General features: G+C 45.0%; 1 protein-coding gene across 10 annotated transcripts in view; it reads left to right on the forward strand.

Annotated features, from left to right (window-relative positions):
• APC (APC regulator of Wnt signaling pathway) overlaps window positions 1-21,616 on the forward strand; it is an 858,190-nt gene that overhangs the window by 37,858 nt on the left and 798,716 nt on the right. The gene's annotated exons all lie outside the window — the stretch shown is intronic.

The raw sequence follows: 21,616 nt of genomic DNA on the forward strand, positions 1-21,616 counted from the left end.
TAGACCGATGGCACCATTGCTAAGCAACTGCTCCAGATAATAATGCAGTAGACCCCACACCGAAACGGCCAACCAGTGCCCTGCCAAAACAGAGGGACTACTTCCTCGTAGATGCAGAAATCTGGGAATAATGAAGTGGGGATTTATTGAAGAAAAAAACCCAGGAAAAATGTATTTGCTCATTACCTATCGCACCAGCTGCCTTGGCTATATTCTACGCATGAGCTGCCGACCAGGAAGTGTATTCGGCAATCCATTGACATCCGTCCTCTGAACACAGATCCAATAAACAACTAGAACGCTAAATGGGCTTTTGGTAAACGAGTAGCGGCCGCCATGCTGCAGGACAAAACAGATTTCCCAATTCCTTCCATTCAAGACAGTGGAGGAGGCTGAGTTTGGCTTAAAAAATCGCTAGTCACTAGTCCTGTCAGAAACAGAAGCTGGGGAGACCAGAAGCGTTTTGTCATGCGTCGTACATTTTAAAATCGATTTTAGTTTCCAGTTTCCTTGCATTTTCAAACTAAGGAATTCATTAGTCTTTTCTTTCAAGTTTACAGTTTGATATAGCGCGAACTTGTCCCAAAAACACCAGATCGATTTACATGAGCATCTAATTACATTACACACGATCAGCCGACATTGGAAGATGTGATTTGCCCAAAATCACATGGGTTGAACCGACGCCATGACTTGAATCTGAATCACTAGCCCCAAAGTTGGCAGCTGTGGTCATTAGGTCCAGGGGTTTAAGTGGGATGAAAAAACTGGGGCGTCTCTCATAGCGGCGTGGCCAATGTAATTAAGGGCGTGGCTCAAAACACATAAACTAAAAATCTTTGCTTACCATAGTGTGCCGCCCCATTGGTATTTTGCTGCTTCTGTCATTGCATCCACAGATATAATACTACTCATTTTATGGAGAATGTCCTTGACATTTTCTTACTACTAAGTACATATCTGATGACAGCAGCTAACAGACCTCTGTGTGGTTAACATTACAATATATCCAACCCCAGGTTCTGCTTGCACAGATATATGTCTCAGAGACATTGAAAGACACTCTTTTGAATTGTAAGGATGCCACTCCTCTGAAATCAACAGGATAGATTGCATCCCTCCCTCACTCACCAAGTGGACAGGCCTGGGCCAGATGAAGTGTCTTTGAACTAGCTGAACAAGATCAGAACTGTCAGTGTCTCTCACAACAGACTTGTGCACAATGTTTCAGTTGTTTTCGCGTGGCCTTTATTACCTAGGAGGATCACTAAGTGTATTTTTCTAAAACTGTATACTTATGATTGATGTTTAATGTTCTTACTAGAGAGAGATCGGAGTTTTGTCTAGTGGAAGTTTTGACTCCCGGAAAGGTAGCACATAGGGTTAATGTGCCTGCAGCAAAGAACATGTACCTTGCAGATCACAAAGTGCACATAATATAAATAGGTCAGTGGGCTACTGCTTGTGTGTGTGTGTGTGTGTAGGTGGCTCTATTTGTGTGTGGGTTGCTCTATGTGGGTGGCTCTGTGTGTGTGGGTGGCTTTGTGTGTGTGGGTGCAAATGCAATAGGTCTCGCATTTGAGTGATTAAGCTATTGACATTGTAAATAACAATGCCGTTTCTTTAAATGTTTTACAAACAAAAACATAAACAAAAATAATGTCATGAGCAATGCCAATAGCTCTAACTTTAACAATGCCGAGACCGTTGCATTGTAAATGCTTGTTATTAGGGTGAGCACTCTAAGTAGATGTTGTAAGCCCTGACTGCACTACTGATGGTTCCAGTATAAAAATGTGTACACACGTTTTCAAAGTTTAGCAATATGAGGTTATGTATAATGCTCCTAGAATGCTCTCTGATTTGATGCAAATGTTTGCAGAAGCTTGAAAGCAGGATTGATAATTCTTTGCTTTCTAAATAAAATGTTCATTGAAAAAAATGAAAGCAGGAATTTTTCCCCCTCTAAACTCCTATAAACTTCAGTTACCTTTTCTGTGCAGCATCATTTAGTAACGTGTTGATGCATGCTAGTATTTCCCACAAATATGAATAATGGAAAATCAGTGTAACCAGTTTTAATAAGATTATAGAAAACAAAAATAAACCAGCATTGGCAAAGTCAGTGGTTCTTAAATTGGTGGTCAGCTTTTTAGTTTTTTCAATGTGTGATTTGTTTTGGCATGGTTTTTGTAAAACCTTATTGGTGTGGCAGCTGCCGGCCCTCACCATTATAACAAACATTGGCAAAAGCAAAACATTTTTTGGTCTCTAAAAGCACACACTGCCCCAGTAGTCACTGGCACTGAACAAAACTACTTTTTATGCCGATATGCTCCTTGTGAAAGAGCAGAATGCTGTCACTCACAGTGAAGCCAGCCGATACAGAGAGAGACACACAATTTTAATAAACACAAAAGGTCATGGTCAATGCCAGACCAAATTAGAGGCCCAGTTATTAAAGAAAGTCTCAAAAGTGCACCCATGGTATATGTCCGTGCATTAAGTGCAGCTATATGGCTTTCATGAATTCCCAAGAATTTACAGAAGTAGAACAAGAAATAGTACTCCTAGAAAATATTTGTGAAATATATTTTAGCATGAGCAAATATACATGTGTAGATTTGCGAAAATGTGAGTGTTTTTGCAAGTTCACTTTCCCTCCAACCACTTTTTTCCCAACTCTGGAAGAAGGTTTATGTCTGCCATTGTCAGGAGTTGTTGAAAACCCTTAAAACATTCAAGTTAGTAGGTTTTCACAAACTCAAAAGGGCATTCTAACACTGGAACTATTGCTTACCACTACCTTCAGCCCCAGTATGTAGATCTGTGGAAACGTGGCAACATAGAGGGATTGCAAGTATTCAAACACTACTATGGTATGAGCCCTAGCATAATCAGAGAGGCTATATCAGAGCTCTTGTATAATGAGATTGCTGCCATAATTTGTCGCCGCACTACATGGCACCAGATGGACATGTGGATTTTGTTACAGGACAAGTAGATTTATGAAGCAACCTGCCCCATGGACATGTAGATATTTTATTTAATTCCACATCCCTGCAGACACAGGGTTATAACTCTGCTTGCAATCTTCGGTGAGGCTACGCCTATTGGTACCCTCTCCCCTCCTACCAAAGTTTCCCATTGTCTTTAATCCGTGGTGCGTAACACGGGACAATGCACTGGTTAGGCAAAGGTGCAATTCACTCGTAATACCCCCAGAGCAAAGATCCGCTCAACAGTATAGTTCACTTTCATCAGTTCAAGTTCACTGAGTAGAGGTCTCAAGCTTGTATAGCAGAACTGTGTCTGCTTCCTCAGTTTCTCGTTCCGTGCACAGTTTAGGCTCATGGATACCTGTTTTCTGTTGCTGTAGATCCAGTAGTATGCGCCAGGTATGTGTACCTATCCCAATCCTGTGTCACCTCTTGGACAGAAGGGGTCTGCAGCTGTAGCGTTACTCTATACTTTATGGCTGGAAGAGGAAAGTGTCACAGCTCACACATTTGCAGTCATCTTAAGAGTTTAAGGCAGAGGTTTTCAAATTTTTTGATGCCGAGACACCCCCCTCACCCCCCCCCCCCCCCCCATCCCCTGTCAAAATCTTTTGGCTATAGGGACCCATTCCTGACCAAGTTCTAGAATTTGGTCCTGCCCATCATTGACAACTATCGACCGCTATAAACTCCCCCAATTCCCACAACAAATCATTTTTACAGCGGGAAAATAATATTAAACCGTGTTTATCAAACTAAAGCTCAGTGATCGTGGGGGCGTGGTCAACGTTGTGGCTAAAACAAAGGAGCCTCATTTATGAGGCATTGGCGCAGGGCAGCGCCACAAGTCTTCTTTCTGCGCTGCCCTACGCCAATGTGAAAGGGGAGGAATGCACCTTATTTATGGAATATGGTACATTCCTTTCCTTTCCCCCTGTGTTGGAGCACACATTCCTGCCTTGCACCAACATAGGCAGGATTGTTCTTTTTTTTTTTTTTGCAGGAAGGGGTACCTTGGTGCACAAAAACAATCCAGTGAGGAGTTTTCCTCTTTCCTCTTTCTAACATGGAAAGAGGAAAAAATAAGGAGAAATGAAACCATTTCACCCCGTTATGCCTGCTGTGTGGAGGCATAAGGTTTTGGCGCTACTCCAGGTTTACATGGTTTTGTAAATCTGGGGCAGATACAAAATCCATGGGAGTTGCGTGGGAACACCCACCGCAATGCCCATTGCGCTGCTTCATCTTACTCAATATCTATGAAGCCATGCAAAGCCACGCTGTGTGACTTTGGGTTGCCACATAGATATGATTGAGACGCTTGCGCTGCCGGAGCTTAAAAAAAAGTGACGTTTCAGCGGCACAAGTGTCGCATATAGAAGCACCAAAATATTTTGTTTGTTTTTTAGACCTTTCACAATTAGGTAGCTACATATAAAATAATGGGTAGCTTAAATGAAAAATACATTTAAAAAAAGATGTTACACTGTAGTACATTATGAAACCTATATTAGTTAATGCACTGCAGGGGTCTGTGTCTGTAACCAGAGAGTCACAGATTTACATTTGGTTGGTGCAGTGGAGAATAGTGATTTGTAATTTTTTGTGTTACGAGGTCACAGCTGTGACAGAAAGCACTGTGAATGTGTAAGTCATTTTAAAAAAAGTAATATTTTAGGATAAAATGGAGCTTCCAAAATGTTGATTTTTAGTAATACCAGTACATAAGTAATGCAATTATTTTTTTGCATAACTTTCCCTTCAACTCTCCTCAAGGGTACTATCCGCTGTGTAAATACAGTTACAATTAAAAGCACAACTTCACAGCCCAGGTATTAACTTTTGCTACTACCACAGGAAAAAAACCAAATCTTTGCAATCACAGTGCTTGAAGTGAATATCTCTCCCAAGCACCCTTTATATTTCCAGATAAACTCATAGCTGCATTTGCATTTCATTCAGCCAAGCAGGCACCCCGGTGTGAAGGATTGTTTTACTTGTCTGCCCAGCCTCTTTTTTTCACAGCACCGGAGACTCCATTAACTTCAGAAATTAACTTCAGCAGAAGCTTTTTACCAATCAAAAGGAAAAGCACATTTTGGATTCCAGGCAGAAGTGAGGCCTGGAAATATGCAACCCCCTTTCCATGACTCCAGGGCCCCCCTGGGGGTCGTGCCCCTCTGCTTTAAGGCCTCCGGGGCCTGATGCACTTATGGTGCTTGAATGAATAATGCGGCTCCCAGGCAGATTGTGGCCAGGTGGATGTCCTCAGCAGTTGCATCCTCTGAGCCAATCAATGCTTCAACTTTGGCTATGATTAAGGTTTCGGACTCTGATGTCTGCAGCAGCAACACTAGTTTATCGGTCACACCATGGGCTGCCAATCAAACCCAATACCTAGAATTCTCAAATGTTTTTGTGCAGCTGGAACCACTCTGGGAGACCTAGGGACCCCTCCACATATAGGTTCCTCCTGGCTTCGCTACTTGGTAGTCGCTTACTTTCTATGGATGTTCTTCTACACCAGGAACACGTTGACCTTCTACTGGGCCGGGCACACACTGTCCCTCTCTCAGCAGACAAGCTAGCTTCCTGATTCTAGGCAGACTCTAAGCTCCTCCAGCAGTGCAGACGTCAGGTCAGCTCCCTCCTTTGGGACACTCACTCTTACACAGACACCATCCCTGGTCACACAGCAGTCCTTTGAGTATTGTGTGGAGCACCCCCTTCCTTGATTATGAAGAACTTGGAACTGAAACCAAGTGGGCTGGTTTGGATCCCTCATTTATACACATTTTTCAGATGGAAGTGGTGGATCCACTGTGTAAAGTTTCAGATCCGGTTTGGGTTACTTCTTTTTCATATGTCACTTTCTGGCTGCTCCTCTGATATAGCCCACGTGCATGGCGATGACTCTCAGAGCAGGTGACAATGGTATCGCCTCCACAAAGGAGTATCCAAAACAAGGTCATAATAGATGGTGAGATATCCACACCTGGCTGCCATAAGCCTTCCTCAAGCTGTATTCAGGGACAGACAAAAGGCAAGCCCTGACTAAAAACCTCCTCACTTGAGTGTCTTCCTGAAGATGTTCAGGGAGGGGGCGCGTCTGATGTCGATCTGGAGTTCGTTCCAGGTCTTGGCCGCGATGTAGGAGAAAGCTCTTCCCCCTGTTCTGGCTCTGTGGATCCGCGGGATTATGGCGAGGCAGAGGTCAGCGGATCAGAGGTTTCGCTTGGGTGCGTGGTAGGAGATTCTTTCGTTGAGGTATTTGAGTCCGGTGTTGTGGAGGCATTAGTAGGCGTGGGTGAGTATCTTGAAGGGGATTCTCTTTTCTGTGGGGAGCCAGTGGAGGTTCTGCAGGTGTCGGGTGATGCCCGTGTGTCGAGGGATGCCCGTGTGTCGAGGGATGCCCGTGTGTCGAGGGATGCCCGTGTGTCGAGGGATGCCGAGGACGAGTCCGGCTGCCGTGTTCTGTATGGTTTTGAGCTTGCGGAGCAGGGACTTGTTGATCCCGGCGTAGAGGGTGTTTCCGTAGTCCAGCCTGCTGGTTATGAGTGAGTAGGTGACCGTCTTCCTTGATTCGGGAAGCGGGATCCATTTAAAGGTCTTTCGGAGGATGCGGAGGGTGTTGAAGGAGCTGGAGGAGACGGCAGTGACCTGTCAGGTCATGGAGAGGGAGGAGTTGAGTATGGTGCCGAGGTTACGGGCAGGGTCCATGGGGGTGGGAGGGCTGCCAAGGGCGGTGGGCCACCAGGTGTTGTCCCATGCGGAGGGGGAGGGTCCTAGCATGAGGACCTCTGTCTTCTCAGAGTTGAACTTCAGGCAGCTGCTGCTCATCCAGGATGTGACTGCCTTCATTCCTTCCTAGAAGTTGAGCCTAGTGGTGATGGGGTCCTTGGTGAGTGAGAGGATGAGCTAGGTGCTGTCGGCGTAAGATACTATGCTGAGTCCGTGCTGTCTGACCATGGCGGCGAGGGGGGCCATGTAGATGTTAAAGAACGTGGGGCTGAGCGACTATCCTTGCTGTACTCCACAGTTGATTTCTGTCAGTTAAGAGAGGAAGGGTGGTTGTCTGATTCTTTGAGTTCTGCTCATAAGGAAGGAGCGGATCCAGTTGAAGGCGGTTCCCTGTATTCCGGCGTCGCGGAGTGTGGTGGTGAGTGTGTGGTGGGAGACTGTGCCGAACACTGCAGAGCGGTCGAGTAGGATCAGGGCCGCGGTGTGTACTTGGTCGAGAAGCGTTCGGATGTCGGCTGTGGCGGCGGGAGAGCGGTTTTGGTGCTGTGGAATCCGGATTTTGAGGGGTCGAGGATGGAGTTTTCTTCGAGGAATCTTGTCAGTTAGGCATTGACAGTTGTCTCAGGGACTTCGTCCGCGAACGGGAGGAGGGAGATGGATCGGTAGTTCTTGAGGTCTGCAGGGTCTGCAGAGGGCTTCTTGAGCAGAGGTCTGACTTCTGCGCGTTTCCAGTCATGGGGATAGATGCAGGTCTTAAAGGCTGCGTTGAATTTGTGTTGTAGTTCTGGAGTGATGGCGGCTCTGTGGAAGATGTGCGGCGGGCCGGGGTCAGTGGATGCCTTTCATGGTTAAGGTGGTGTTTTCGGTGGCGACTGGAGTCCAGGAGGAGATGGTGGGCTGGCTGGCGTTGCTGGAGGAGGATGTGGTTTCGGGGTCAGGCGTTTTGTCGTTGAAATTGTCGTAGAGGCCCTTGATTTTCAGATGGAAGTAGGATCGAGCTTGTTGCAGAGGTCCTGGGAAGGGGTGATGTCCGCGGTTTCGCTGTGGAGCATGGTGAATTCCTGGATGATGCTAAAAAGTTCCTTGGAGTTGGCGAGGATCTTGTTTTGGATAAAGGTCTTTTTGGTGGTTCTAATGCGTTGGTGGTGTTCCGTCATGGCGTTTTTGTAGGTGGTGTGATCTTCAGGCGTTTTGCTGTTTCTCCAGTTCTTCTCGAGGCGTCTGCAGGTGCGTCTGGGTTCTTGGAGGTCAGCGGTGAACCATGTGACCTTCCTGGGGCGCTGTCTGTCGGGGTTATGTAGGGGTGCAAGTTCGTCTGCGCAGTTGGAGATCCATTTTGATAGTTCCTTGGCTGCGAGGTTGGCGTCGGTCGAGGTGGTGGGTCTCGGTTGAGGGTGGAGTTGAGCTGCTCCTCGGTGACTTTGCTCCAGTTCCTTCGTGGAGGGCGTGGTGCAGGTTTGGGCGGTGTAGGTTTTTCGACGCAGAAGTGTAAGCAGTGCTGTTCCGTCCATGGGTGTTGCGTGGTGTGGCTGAAGTGGATGTTGTTACCTCCTGCGAAGATGCAGTCCAGGGTGTGTCCTGCCTTGTGTGTAGTTGTGATGACTGGCTGTTTCAGTCCGATGTTGGCGAAGTTGTCCAGGAGGGTGGCGGAGTTGAGGTCGCTGGGGTTGTCGAGGTGGAAGTTCAGGTCTCCGATGAGTATGTAGTCCATGGAGGCGATGAGGTCGGTGATGCTAGTGGTGAACAGAGCGCGAGATCTATAGTCAAGGGTGCTGTGAAGATTGGTTCTAGGGCTGGTTTGGATCTGGAAGTGCAGGTGTTCAGTGGTGGAGGCGGAGAGTTGGAGGGAGCTCTTGTGTGCAATGGCGAGTCCTTCCCCTGGCCAGTTGGGGCGGTCCTTCCTCTGGATCTTGTATCTGTCAGGGATGTCGGGGGTGGAGGCGGCGTTTGTCCAAGTTTCTGTGAAGAAGGCGACGTCGGGTTGAGAGTGTGTTTAGGAGGTCCCAGATCTCTACGACGTGTCTGCGCAGGCAGCGTATGTTGAGGATGCATTTCAGGGCTTCTGTGGTGTTGGTGTTCAGTGTGGGGGGTGGGGCCGTGGGGGTGCCTGCAGTGATGAAGGTATGACGGCAGGAGAACTGTCTGTGGCTGGTGCTCGGCGTGGCCCGCTGGCAGTTGTTGCTCCTTCCGTGGTCGAGTGTGAGGAGGGTGGCTGGGTCGTAGCGAAGGATGGTGGGAGATGCAGGGTACCTGGTGCTGGTCATGGTCTGGTTGTGGACGGGCGCAGAGGGGCTTGCATTTGGCGTGTCATCGGCACGCCAGCGGCGCACCCGCATAGCAGCTGATATTAAATAGGGCAGGGGGGGAAAGACGCACAGCTGGGAGGCGGGTGCGAGAATGGCAGGGGGGAGGGCCACGGGGGAGCGGCGGGAAAAACAATAACGAAGGGCAGACAAAAACAGGCACAGAATTTACAGTGAATAAAGCAGTAAGACAGTGAAAAAAGCAGCAAAGACAGGAAAAGACACCACATCAGAAAACTGGCACAACAAAGACCGACAGAAGTGGAGCAGCAGAAGAGCAAGGCTCTCCCACTGGACCACCAGGGATGAGGCGCAGGCAGGAACCTGCGGGTGGAGGAGGGCCTCGAACATCGACCAGGAGAGCGGCGTCTGGGGCAGCTTGAGGCGAGGCTAAGTTTGAATTGCTTGGGTGGAGAGCAGGACCCTGGCCAGGAGGTCAGAGGTCCTACTCATCCATCCGATCAGGGGCGGGCATTAAATGGGGCAAGGGGACGGAAGCACAGCTGGGAGGCGGGCGCAAGAAAGGCGGGGGGCAGCAGTGGGAAAAACAACAACGAAGGGCAGACAAAAACAAAAACAGGCACAGAAATTACAGTGAAAAAAGCAGTAACAGTGAAAAAAGCAGTAAAGACAGGAAAAGACACCACAACAGAAAACTGGCACAACCGAGGCAGGCAGGCAGACAGAAGTGGAGCAGCAGAAGAGCAAGGCTCTCCCACTGGACCACCAGGGAGGAGGCACAGGCAGGAGCCTGCAGGTGGAGTAGGGCCTCGAACACCTACCAGGAGAGACGTGTCTGGGGCAGTGGCAGGCGAGGCTACGTCGGAATTGCTTGGGCAGAGAGCAGGCCCCTGGCCAGGAGATAACCACTCAGTCGCCCTTTGCTAACAAGACTCTCATAGAATTTTTAAGAGGACTCCTCTCTCCGTTCTTATTCTCTTCATTGTCTTGATCACAACCCTTAATCCACAAGAATGCAATTTCACTGACTAGAGAAATGGTATCCACCCTCCATCTCGTGCCATGCTAAACCAGGGGCCATCCAAAATTGATACAACTGGTGCCAGTACTCACTCTCACAACATGCAATCCTACTATCCTGGCCATGCACACACTTGACATGCACCTGGAATGTATGCTGGGGTCTTGGGTTCACATAACAGCGGAACATTGTACAAGATTTTTCATTAGACTATATAGTGAAAAGGTTTCGACACACTAATTATTTACACAAATCTTGCATGCTGGAACCACAGGTTTATGTGACTTACCAGGGACACGGACATTAGTTCTGAGCATGCTATGAGGGCATTCTTAGTGCTTTCTTCCAGGTCATAAAACAGATTCTGGACTTTTCTTCACCAGGAACAGGGTCACTGTGCAAGACCTTTTGTAAGAAACCCTGTATGTTGATTGCAAAGCTGGGGAGTTGTGTAATTAGTAGATAGGACTAATTCAGGCTCGTAGTCCTGGTGATACTCCCTTGACGTTTGGATTGTTTTTCTGCATACTATTTATCAATACATATACAAAATCAATAATTCATTGAATTTCTAAATGTTTAAAACCTTTTTGGAAAACTGCTAAATTGGGCTCCTGCACTTAAGGATGTTTGGTTGATGTTGAATCAACAGCAAAACTGTAATGGATAGAACTGTTTAAATCAGTCTGAGCTGCTGTTAATTAATCTAAGAGTATTAAATATATTCCTTATTTAGCTCATTCGTTCCCCTTCAAAAAAGGACTGAGCATGATCTTGGGCACACCCCAAAAATAACAGTTAAGCATTAACTACCAGGCCACATTCTTTCAGAGCACCAAACCCAAAGGTGTTATAATTGGTATCATCTGCACAAGATTTATATTGTGTAGGATGTTAGGGGGAAGTTGTATGTATGTGTAATCAGAGGAGCCATTCATTTATATTCATAGTCTGGTCCATTTCATAGGAGAATCTTCACATTGCCCTTGATTTATTGATGCATCTGTGCCCAGCACAAACCTGCTTCATTAAATATGCAGTCTTATCTGGATGTGGTGTTTAGGTCCAGATAAGCTTCTTCCCTAATAACATCCCCCACTTGCTGTCATTGGTGGTCTTTAGTGGCATAGCGTTCAGTTACTGCTTGGCCATTATGTCTTACTGGTGTGGTATACTCTTTGCTCTGTCACAGGATAAGTTTTTGTTCCGCATCTGTGTTTAATCGATGACGTCCAATTTATCAGCAATCATCCTCCATTTAAAAGCTTTTTATAGAAAAAAAAACACTTGATCTCTAGCAATTACCTGAAATCAATCATCTCAAATAAGACTCAGGTTGTGCACCAACTGAAGTAAGAGTTGGATTTGCCCATTCCACTGTGCAATATTGAAATAGTTCAGTACATCGAACCTTCTAATTGACCGCTTTTAGTCGGAAGCTGTGAAGCCTGATAATCCATTTAGGCTCAAAATGCTCCAGGCTCTCAGAGATTTAAGTATGGAAGATCTGCTAGAATACAAGGAGATTAAGAAATGTACCAGCAATCAGGTCAAATCCCTGCTTAAGCAATATCTGCAAAAGAGGAGCGTGATGTCAATGAGTTTAAGACTACAATCTTTAAAAAAAAGACTGAAATGTTTATAATACAAAAAAGACAATTGCAAATTTAGTGACCTCAGTAAAACACTTGATTCAAAAGTAGGTTTGTTCTATCCGATTCAGATAATTCCAGAAATGTGTACCTTGGACTTGGAGGAATAAGGATCTCTCCGGACTCATCAGTTTATGAATGGAAGAAGGAGATTTCCCTCAACTGCACGTTTTCCTTTTTGATGCTATGCAAATAAGTAGTGTTATTTTTTGTAAGGCTTCTATAGAAGTTGATATGTGTTGTTCATGTTAGATTACCCCCAACTCAGTAGTTTGGAGAGCTCTTCTGTATACCAATCGTTGGATGCTATTTTTATATTTTATTTTGCTCTTTTTTGTTTTAATCAGGGTCTGTGTGTTTTTTCAGGCCTCTTCGATATGTTATGAGATAGAGGGTGTCTAGAATATGATATGGAATTCAGTTGTAACATTGTTTATTCTGGATTGCGTAGTAGGTCTTTTGTAACTATGTCTTAACTATTCACTTGCTTTTTTAAACTTTGGTATGATTTATTATTTTGAGCATTTCTTAAATTGGGGACAAGTATTGACATCTGTGAGGTAATTAGAATTACACAATAAGGATTCATCTGTCACATGGAAGCCCTAGATCTTATATGAGGCCACTTGTGTGCACGGGATCTCTGAATGGTGAAAGTCTAGGGCATTGAGTTTTCCATTAGTTCATCTGTTGATTTCTGTTTAAATGTGGTTACCTGTTGCTCCTAGAATCAGTATTGTTTTCCAGTGGTTATAATTTAAATACTAATTCAAGGACTTTATCTTTGACATATTCTGGCATCTCCAAGTAGGTCACTCTCATGGTGGCGGAGAATATGAAATCTAGTCCTCTTTGTCCTCGTCCTGAATATTGCGGAGCACAAATGTGAGTGGTGTGAAGGGTGGTTTGCTGTGGAATGTAGTTCTAGTGGGTGAACATTACGTTGTGGGGGGTTTTAGGCAACCATTAAGAGAAGCTCTGATTCCTTTATATTTTTGGCCTTTGTTTTTTGCTTTCAGGAGTTAGATTATGTCCTACCTTTTTTTAAATTATTTTTATTGTGCAATTATCACAAACTATAAAAACAGTTTAAGACACATTTTCAACCAAATCCCCTCCCCTCTGCTGCGGCATACATCGATACAAACCCTCTTGATGACGTCTACATAAATGGAGTGTATTGTTCATGCCAACATTGGAGAATATTTCCCCACGATGATTTCTGTACCGTTATTCTTTAATGGGCATTCAAGGTTGTGTCCTACTTTTGGTCCATATGTGGATGCCTACACTGGTCTCTTGTGGAAGATCTTCTGATTAGCCGCCCTTCCATATTGTGTGGGTCTGTTATTAGTAGTGTTTTGAATTGTATCGTCTTTACCTTCTAATAATTTCTCGTTTGTTGTAAAATTTGGTGAGAGTTATTTGGGTGATGTGGGAATGTTGTTGGACTGATTCATGGCAGATTGCATATTATGATTATATCTTGGATGTATGATTATCATTTTAGTGTTTTGGTTACTTATGTATTCCAAGTGTGAGGTGATGGGTGGAATGTTTGAAAATCTCAGGGCTGCATTTGAGTCAGCAGTTGTTTTCCCTACTGTGCTACTCGGACAGCTACAGAGCGGTATTCCGAGATTTTTGCAAGCATTCCAGCCATCATCTTTGTGCTTCACTGTAATGCCATAATTGTGATGGTATGCCCAGATGGATAGCCACTGCACCGCAAAAATCAGGCTGTACCTTACTGAAGCGCCTCAACAGGGCTGAAATTCATGATGGATTGCTTGTGCTTTCTGCCAAGAGTAACCTGGCCTGTCAGTTTGATGCGGGACAAGGTCTGATTTGCTTATAGCTAGTACCTGTCTAGTGTGGCATAGCGACTGTGTGTCATAGGATGCGTTATTGCCAGCATGCCACCCAAATAGTTTGTGTTTGAGGCTCAGAACCAGATCACTATTCTCTTGAGTATTAATCTGATGCACCAATGCTCAATTTTGATTCGGATCTTTCCTGGCTGGAGGACAATTGTACACCTTCTCTTGCTCTCTTATGTAACTGGTGCCAATCTTCTTGTTATGCGCCATGAGCAATGTTTTTGTTACTTTGACTTTTACAGGATTTTCACAGGACGTTAAGTTTTAGTTGCTTACCTGAATAATATAAATTATTCATAGTGTTATCCTTTCTGCCATCACAAAAAATGAAAGGCAATTTCCAGCGACGATGGTTTCTTGAACACTTTGTTTTTCCTTTATTTCTTTTTTTCTTTTTAACTACATGCAGGGATCTTTTAGAAATATCTAGCCAAGCCGGTGAGATGAACAAACAAGCATTCAAAATGCAATAGGTCTCGCCTTTCATTAAGTTAAAGCCAATTGCTTTGCTATAGAATACCATTAGCAAAGCAAATGGCTTTAACTTAATCAAAGGCGAGACCTATTGCATTTTCAATGCTTGTTCTTTATTATTGCATAGGAGAGCACCTTGAAATACATGAGTCCAGAATGTGCTCTGTACAAATACCTCTTGCGTGCATGATTTAATAGATTATTAATGTTTCTCCAAACGCAATAAGAATCTAGGCCACGCAGGATGCACATGACAACTGACTTGCCTCTTAGTTCACTAATGGCATCCTCGTGAGGGTGGAGAAACGCATAAATGTTTCTAAGTTCAAGTTTTAAAACTATGGCTTTAAATAAATACCACTCAATACATTGATATTATTGGATGCACTAAGGTGAAACGCTTCCACATGCAGCAATGGAAGCTAAGCCCCTGCTAGTGTGGGGTACATATATATATGTGCAGCTGCACGTGGGAGAAGGCGAGTGGCTCTGTAGGGGTGTTCTATGGTCAGGACTGTAAGTGGGATGAAAAAACTGGGCGGTGTCTCAAAGGGGCGTGGCCAGTGCCATTAAGGGCGTGGCTTAAGATCAGGTAAGCCAAAAATCTGTGCTTAGCACTATTGGATTTGTCAATTTTTGTTAGTTGCATAAGATAAATAAGCAGCAACTATGGCTTGCTATATAGAATATTGAGAAATCTTCCTCTTAACGCCTAGGTGACACCACGACAATGTTGCTGCTCCTGAGTTTCAAAAAGAGAAGGGAAATCCAGGGAGAAAATGACTCTTTAAAGGAATTCCCTTCCCCTACAAGCTCACCTGGCATGAACATATCAAGTTCTAGAGGACCAATCAAAGCACTGCATTCAAGACCGCATCTGGTGTATTCTATCCAGTTCTAAAGGGCCCATCAAAACACTGCATTCAAGACCACATCTGGAGCATTCTATCCAGTTCTAGAGGTCCCACAGCACTGCATTCAAGAGCACATCTGGAGCATTCTATCCAGTTCTGGAGGTTTCATCAAAGCACTGCATTCAGTTCCAGGGCCGGCTTTAGCGCTGGTGGCGCATGGTGCGATAATAATTTTTGCCACCCCCATCCCCATGACCTCTTCCTCGGATTCTCTCACTACCGCCGGGCAAAAGTGCCCCTCCTCTCTCAAATCCTAAGTTATTGCTAAACACAGCACACCCTCTGAGGTCAGCTCCCCCCTCCGGAGGTCAGCGCCCTGTGCAGCCGCACTGGTTGCACTGCCCTGAAGCTGGCCCTGTTCAGTTCTCCAAGCCTCAATGTTGCATTGCGTACAGTTTTGGAGGTCTTATCTGCAGAGCAGCGTTTGCTCTGAAGGTATCATATAGAATATATTTCAAGTTGTAGATGTTTCATCTACACTAATCTGCCCAGTTCTAGAGATCTCATAAGGATTATTAGATCTAGCTCTACAGGTTTTAATGCAGAATTGTGGTCAAGTCTTGTCTGCTGTAGAGTGTTCAGCTTCAGAGAGATCATTTAACGGCACTGTATACACGGGCCTCAACTGAAACATTATACACTTTTCCATCCAACCCCACTTGCACTGTGTCCAGTTATGGAGTTCTCATCTGGAATACGGCCTCCAGTTCTTGGGATGGTATATACAGTTCTAGGCCCAGTTCCGGAAGTCTTGTTTGCAGGATTATGCCCAGTACAAAAGGACTTATCTGAAAGTACTGTGGTCTGTGTTAGGCATCATCTACACAGAGGCATGTCTATGAATAGTGCAGCAGGTGCAGTGGCACCAGAGACCGTGGGTGTGTTCAGGTGTCATTTGAAAGGCAGAGTCCAGTTCTAGAGAACTAATCTGGATTATTGTACACATCATTGGGGGCCTCGCCTGGACGCTTGTGTCCGGTTCTAGAGTTCTTGTCGCAGTTTTGTTTCGGTTTAGAGGGCTCATCACACAAAATACATTATATGCAGCACAGTGCCGGGTCTTGGAGGACTAATCTAGATTAATATGCCCAGTTTTGGCAGTCTCCTGTTCAACAAATCGCCCAGATGTGGATTACTCCTCTCCAGAAAGGGTAAAGGCACCTTAATAGTGGCATATAGTGCAAGGTCTGAAGCCGACAAACAGGCAGAAATTAGATATATGGCCACCAGGAAGAGGGTAGTGTAGGTTTGATACTAAGTTACCAATTGGCACGAGTTATGCAGGTGGGCATGGGTCCTCTGAGGCACGAGAAAGAAGGGGCCACAAGATAAGACCTGAGGAACTAGGGGAGTTTTTTAACAGAACAAGTGGCAAAATCCAGAGGATCAGCAAACAGAGCAGAAGGGTCCTGTGGCTGCTGAACCTCTTCAAGAGATGCTGTTTTTAGAGCATGGCAACATTTTCTGCTTTGGCTTTGCATCACTAAAGCTAAAGGGAGCAAAGGTCCGTAGGGTCCCCGATTGTCATCTGGTACTGCAGTCAAAGTAGTTCCTGGAACTAAACAAAATTCAGTTCCCACAATGCATTTTGTTTTGAAGTGACTGCAAACATGACACACTCAGTGATATGAAGTCATGTGGTCAGCTTGCCTGACCTGATTGGTGAAAATCTCTTGTTTGAATGGGTGTCTATATTTCATTCAGTGTGGGGTTATGGCTTCCTCTAATAGGTCCCATGCCAGCAAACCCCGCCCCCAATCTCACCCAATCCCAGACTTCTGCTTTGTAAAGTGGTGCATTCTGGTTATGTCCATTCCAAAGCCTATCTTTGACGTCATAACTACAGACCGCGTTAGCTGCCTGCTGTAGAAGGCCAATTGTCTACAAAACAATATACTGGAGTGGGCTATGGATCCGCCCATTGTTTATCATTGGTTGGCTTGCATGACATTCATTTGCTTACTTAGTATTCCCTCCTTATAGCATGAACATTTTACCATCATTTTTTTAATGCATGGCATATATACTTCCCACGGCTCACATTGGGGAACTTACAGCATCAGCAAAAGCAACGACAATGCCAAAAAGTGAAACCCATTGGATTTGTCAGTGCTTGCTACATGTAGCTCTCAATACTAGGTTTTTGCGCTTTCCTAGTTATCCCAACCTTATGCTATTAAGAACACTAGGCGAACGGAAACAAAGGTATTTGTCCAGGAGCACACAGTGCACTACAATTCCCATGGCGCACTGGAGAGCCAGGAAGCTGACGTATGTCGACCCCGGAAAGCAGATTCACCCATGCCACTGAAGGTCACGCTAAGTAGCGGGCCTCGGACGTGCACACCCATTTGACTGGTGTCTCAGAATTCAGGTGTTGCAGTTACGAACATGCAACACACGGGCTGAGGGTGGAGACAGCTGCCACCTTCCTTCCCCCCTGCCCACCGCGTGATCGCCCTATGACCCGCCACGCAGATTAGTGCCAATCACGAGCGAAACAGTTTATTAACATGGACGCATGAGTGAGGGAATTATGTCTCATTGGCAACCCTAGGGGCTAAGAAAGACACGTTGTGCCCGAAACTTCAAAGTGTGCGACTGACTCTGCTCAACCCTTCCAGCCTCCATGACACAGACCCCAGGCAGCACTGTGCATCCGCTGTTCAAGGGGTAACCAGTTTCGAGTAGACACACTGAATGCTTCAGATAATACTGAGGCAGATTTCCCTGAAAACACGTCTTTTACAAAAAAAGTGCCTCTGGTGAGAAATATAATCCAAGCCACAAAGGGGAACCACACAAACCAGCACTTGCAAAGTTGCGACACACAATCCTGCAAACCAACAACGCAGTGAATTACTTGAAGAAGAGAAGACACCACCGTGACATACACCACCCACCTAAAAATCACGGCAGGCACACAAACACACACCACAGGCTGAGACACCCTGCCCCTTCTAGGCACACCGCTCCACTCCCTTCCCGTGTTGTACAGCTCCCAGAGAAACGGCACATTGTCTTAAAATCTGAAGAAATCTAATTATTTAATAGTACACCTTAACCCCCTCCCGATTTGATCATTTGTCTCCTGATTTTAACACAACCATCGTGAACTTTTAAAGTCAATGGTGGGTGGATGCGCTTATGGAAATCCCACCCCCACCAACGCTTTTTGGGAACAGAAAACAGGCTGTCTGTGGCGCGCACTGTTTTTTGCATTTCAACATTGAATGGAACTCATTTTATGTTTCCAAAAATAGCTTGTGCTTCAAACAGCCAACCCTTGGGATTTTGGTTTTTTGGGCAGTCATTTCTCATAAATTCTTTCACAGCCGTGTAGGCGGTACGCATGTTGGTGACGTACCGCCGTGACATGTTGCAAAGCGCAAAAGGGCTGCTTATAAGAAAATTGGTTATTGCCTAACAGTACAAATGCCAAAAGGCAGGCAAAGACGGAAGACTGAGTCAATCTAACTGGGTTATTATTAAATTTATGGCCAAAGATGAGGGAAGTGAGGAGGAAGAAAAGGGGTGAAAAGACTGTAAGCAAGAGAAGTTGCGAGGAAGAGCAGTTGAGAGAAAGAAAGAGGGGGCAAGAAAGAAGATGACGTGAAGATGTGCATGCGGGGTCTGCCTTTACTGGCGTGTGGGGGGGGGGGGAGTGGAAGAGAGAAACTCCCCAGTGTATCGCCGCCAGTAAAGCATCCAATCCCCGCGTGCACATCTTTTGTCTCGTTGTCTCCCCGCGTGCACGCTGGAATCGTATTGATTCCAAAAGGCCTCTGCATGGCAGTGCAGCGCATGCGCTGCTTTCACCAGGCCGAGACCTAAAACATGTTGGTTTCATAAGACCTGTTTTTAGGCTGTGATAAATATCAGTTTCTGGGTGTTTCTACTTATATTTCTCTAGAAACTCTTTACATGGTTTTACCAGTTGAGTACTTTCCTGATGTTGATCCTTTTTACATTTCTCTAAACACAGTTGCCAAAGAAACCGTTTTTTTTAGATGCTGCAGTGACCAAAAACTGTCCATCTTTATCTCTTGCACAGTGGATCATACAGATTCCTTGCCTGTTTTAATTCTAAGAATTGGGCTTTGGTTCTGAATTTATGATATTTTGCATTGTTGCCAACTGTTCGAGTGCCTATAAATGTAGCAGTGTGTATTTCCGCTTGTTGGCAGGTTTTCCTATTGTTAACCTCCAGTCAGTTAAATGTATTCATTTAACAGTGGGTTGGGTTAAAACAATGGCTTATTTTACTTCCCTTTACTGCGGTCTTGTCTTTTATTTATTTTTTGGTACCAGTATTTTCTTACCACTGTTTACATTTGGAAGGACTGGGCAGCTTCTTGTTCGCCTTTTTAGGTCTCGCCTGACCCAGCGCATGCGCTGGTCTGGCGAGACATTTTGTGAGGGCTCCAAAAAGTGCTACCAGGCCAGCCTAGAGCTACAGTGCGCGGGCGCGCGCGTCGCGCTTTACCGCAATTACTTTCACTTTGGCGGCCGCACGGCCGCTTTGATGTTCTCCGTGAGGCTTCAATAGATTGCAGCAGTTAAAACAAGCATTGGCATAGCCAATAGGTCTCGCTTTTGGAACCTTATAAGTGTTTAGTTATGCAACTGTTGCATGGCTAAACACTTATAAGGTCCCAAAGGCGAGACCTATTGGCTATGCCAATGCTTGTTGTTGTTGATGTGAAACCTTTTTTTTTGTTTTTTTTTTTTTAACTTTTTTTCTCATGTTGGGTTGAGGTTTAGTAGAAAGTGATGTATGGTGGCAGGAGTGAGTGCATCAACAATACAAGAACAATCCTATCTGCCACCGAGAGCCATGGTACTGCAGGAAATCTCAGGATGGTTTCCAAGGGGTCATTAAGAACTAACACCCCAAGTTTGTATTGTAATTGCATTTATATACGCTTACTACCTCTGACGAGGCGTTGAAGTGCTTTTTCGACTAGTAGCACGCTACTCCGGAACCCATAAAGGATTAGTGGTGAATTAGTATAGTGAAATATGAAAGTATTTTGAGTGGTGGATATGTTAGTCTGTTATTTGGATTCAAATGTATAGTGGAGGGATAGAAGATGGAAAAGGTTTGCATTTATATTGTGCTTGCTACCCCTGATGAGATGTTGAAGCGCTTTTCGGCGAGTAGCTCTCTATAGTGAAAAATGAAAGTACTTTGAGTGGTGGATGGGTTAGTCTGTTATTGAGATTGTAAAGGAAAGTGGAGGATTAGAAGAGGAAAGGATTTAGAATGCTTTATCTTGTGGTTTTTTTTGGGGAGCTCATAGCAGTAGGAGGAGATTTGGGATGAGTAAAAGGGAGGTGGCGGGGAAGAGTCAAAGGTAAGGGTTTAGAAAGGCTTGTTTGGGAGATCTGAATAGTAAAAGAGGTATGAGATGATGCAAGGAGGGGTAGAATAGGGAAGAGTCTAGAGTGGGTTATTTTGGGGATCATAGTAGTGGCATGCGGTTTGGGATGAATGAGAAAGTGGTGGTATATGATATATTGATAGAGGTATAAGGTGAGAAATAGGGTAGTGTATTGGAAAGAGTAGTAGAATGAGGTTTGAGAGGAGTCAGAGTGGAGGTAGAGGATCTATTGAGAGCGAAATAGGGTGAGATAGGGTAGTGCATTGGATATGCTGAATGAGAACAAAAGTAATATGTAGATGCATAACTACATGGAAGATATATATATGCATAAGGAAGGTAATATATGTACATTGTAGATGCATTTAATAAACTCCGGCTTTCAAGTGTTTTAATTGATTTTTTTTTTCTGTATAATTCAATAGTGAAGCAGTTGTTGATAAATAGTTATGATAAAAGTTCTACTTATTCATGCAGTAATTTATATACATGTTAAAAACATAGATATTCTGCCATATCCCCATACTCTTACCAAAGTCATTCTTTACACAGTTACGGTCTAAGCTCCTGCCCTTGATATGGGCCAGAAAGCACGCCAGAGTTCAGTGGCGGACCCTTACGCTACCATACAACATGGGGGTATTCAGCACCCAGGATCTAGAATTATATTATTGGGTGGTGCAGTGCTCTGCTGCATACCACTGGTTACACCACCCACAAGTTCTACCGCACCTATACATTGAAAGGGAAGCTTCACAACCTCTTACTCTCCCACAAACTTTGTTCCGAAATCCATCCAGATGCCACGGAGTCTTCAACTCCATCAATTCTGTGACACATGCTTGGTGACAATTATTGGAGCAACAAGCCAGCGCAATATTACATTCCCATATGCCCAAGTTGAATGTTGCTACTGGCTCCCGCTGAGTTGTAAACAGGGATTGTGACGGCGCTCAGAGGTGGGGGTGGCCACGCTGGGACAGTTATTTCAGATTGGTGAGGACAAGTTCCACGATAAAGAGCAAGCCAGAAACCCCTTGTCTGCTTTTAATATCTCAGAACAAGACCTGCATGAGAGCACTGCTGGGAGAGGATGTGTCCGAACCTCCTCCCCTGGCTGCACTAACATCACTGATCCAATCGACCAACTTCACTGGGCTGATCTCAAAGATATACAGACTGGCACAATAGGCCCATAGACCAAGTGTAGCGCGTGCTAGGCTGGAATGTCAGAGATCTAGATAAAATCATTGAAGACCAGGATTGGCAATACTGTTGTTCAATAAC

The sequence above is a fragment of the Triturus cristatus genome, chromosome 2_1 (assembly GCF_964204655.1).
Source record: "Triturus cristatus chromosome 2_1, aTriCri1.1, whole genome shotgun sequence".
Taxonomy (NCBI): domain Eukaryota; kingdom Metazoa; phylum Chordata; class Amphibia; order Caudata; family Salamandridae; genus Triturus; species Triturus cristatus.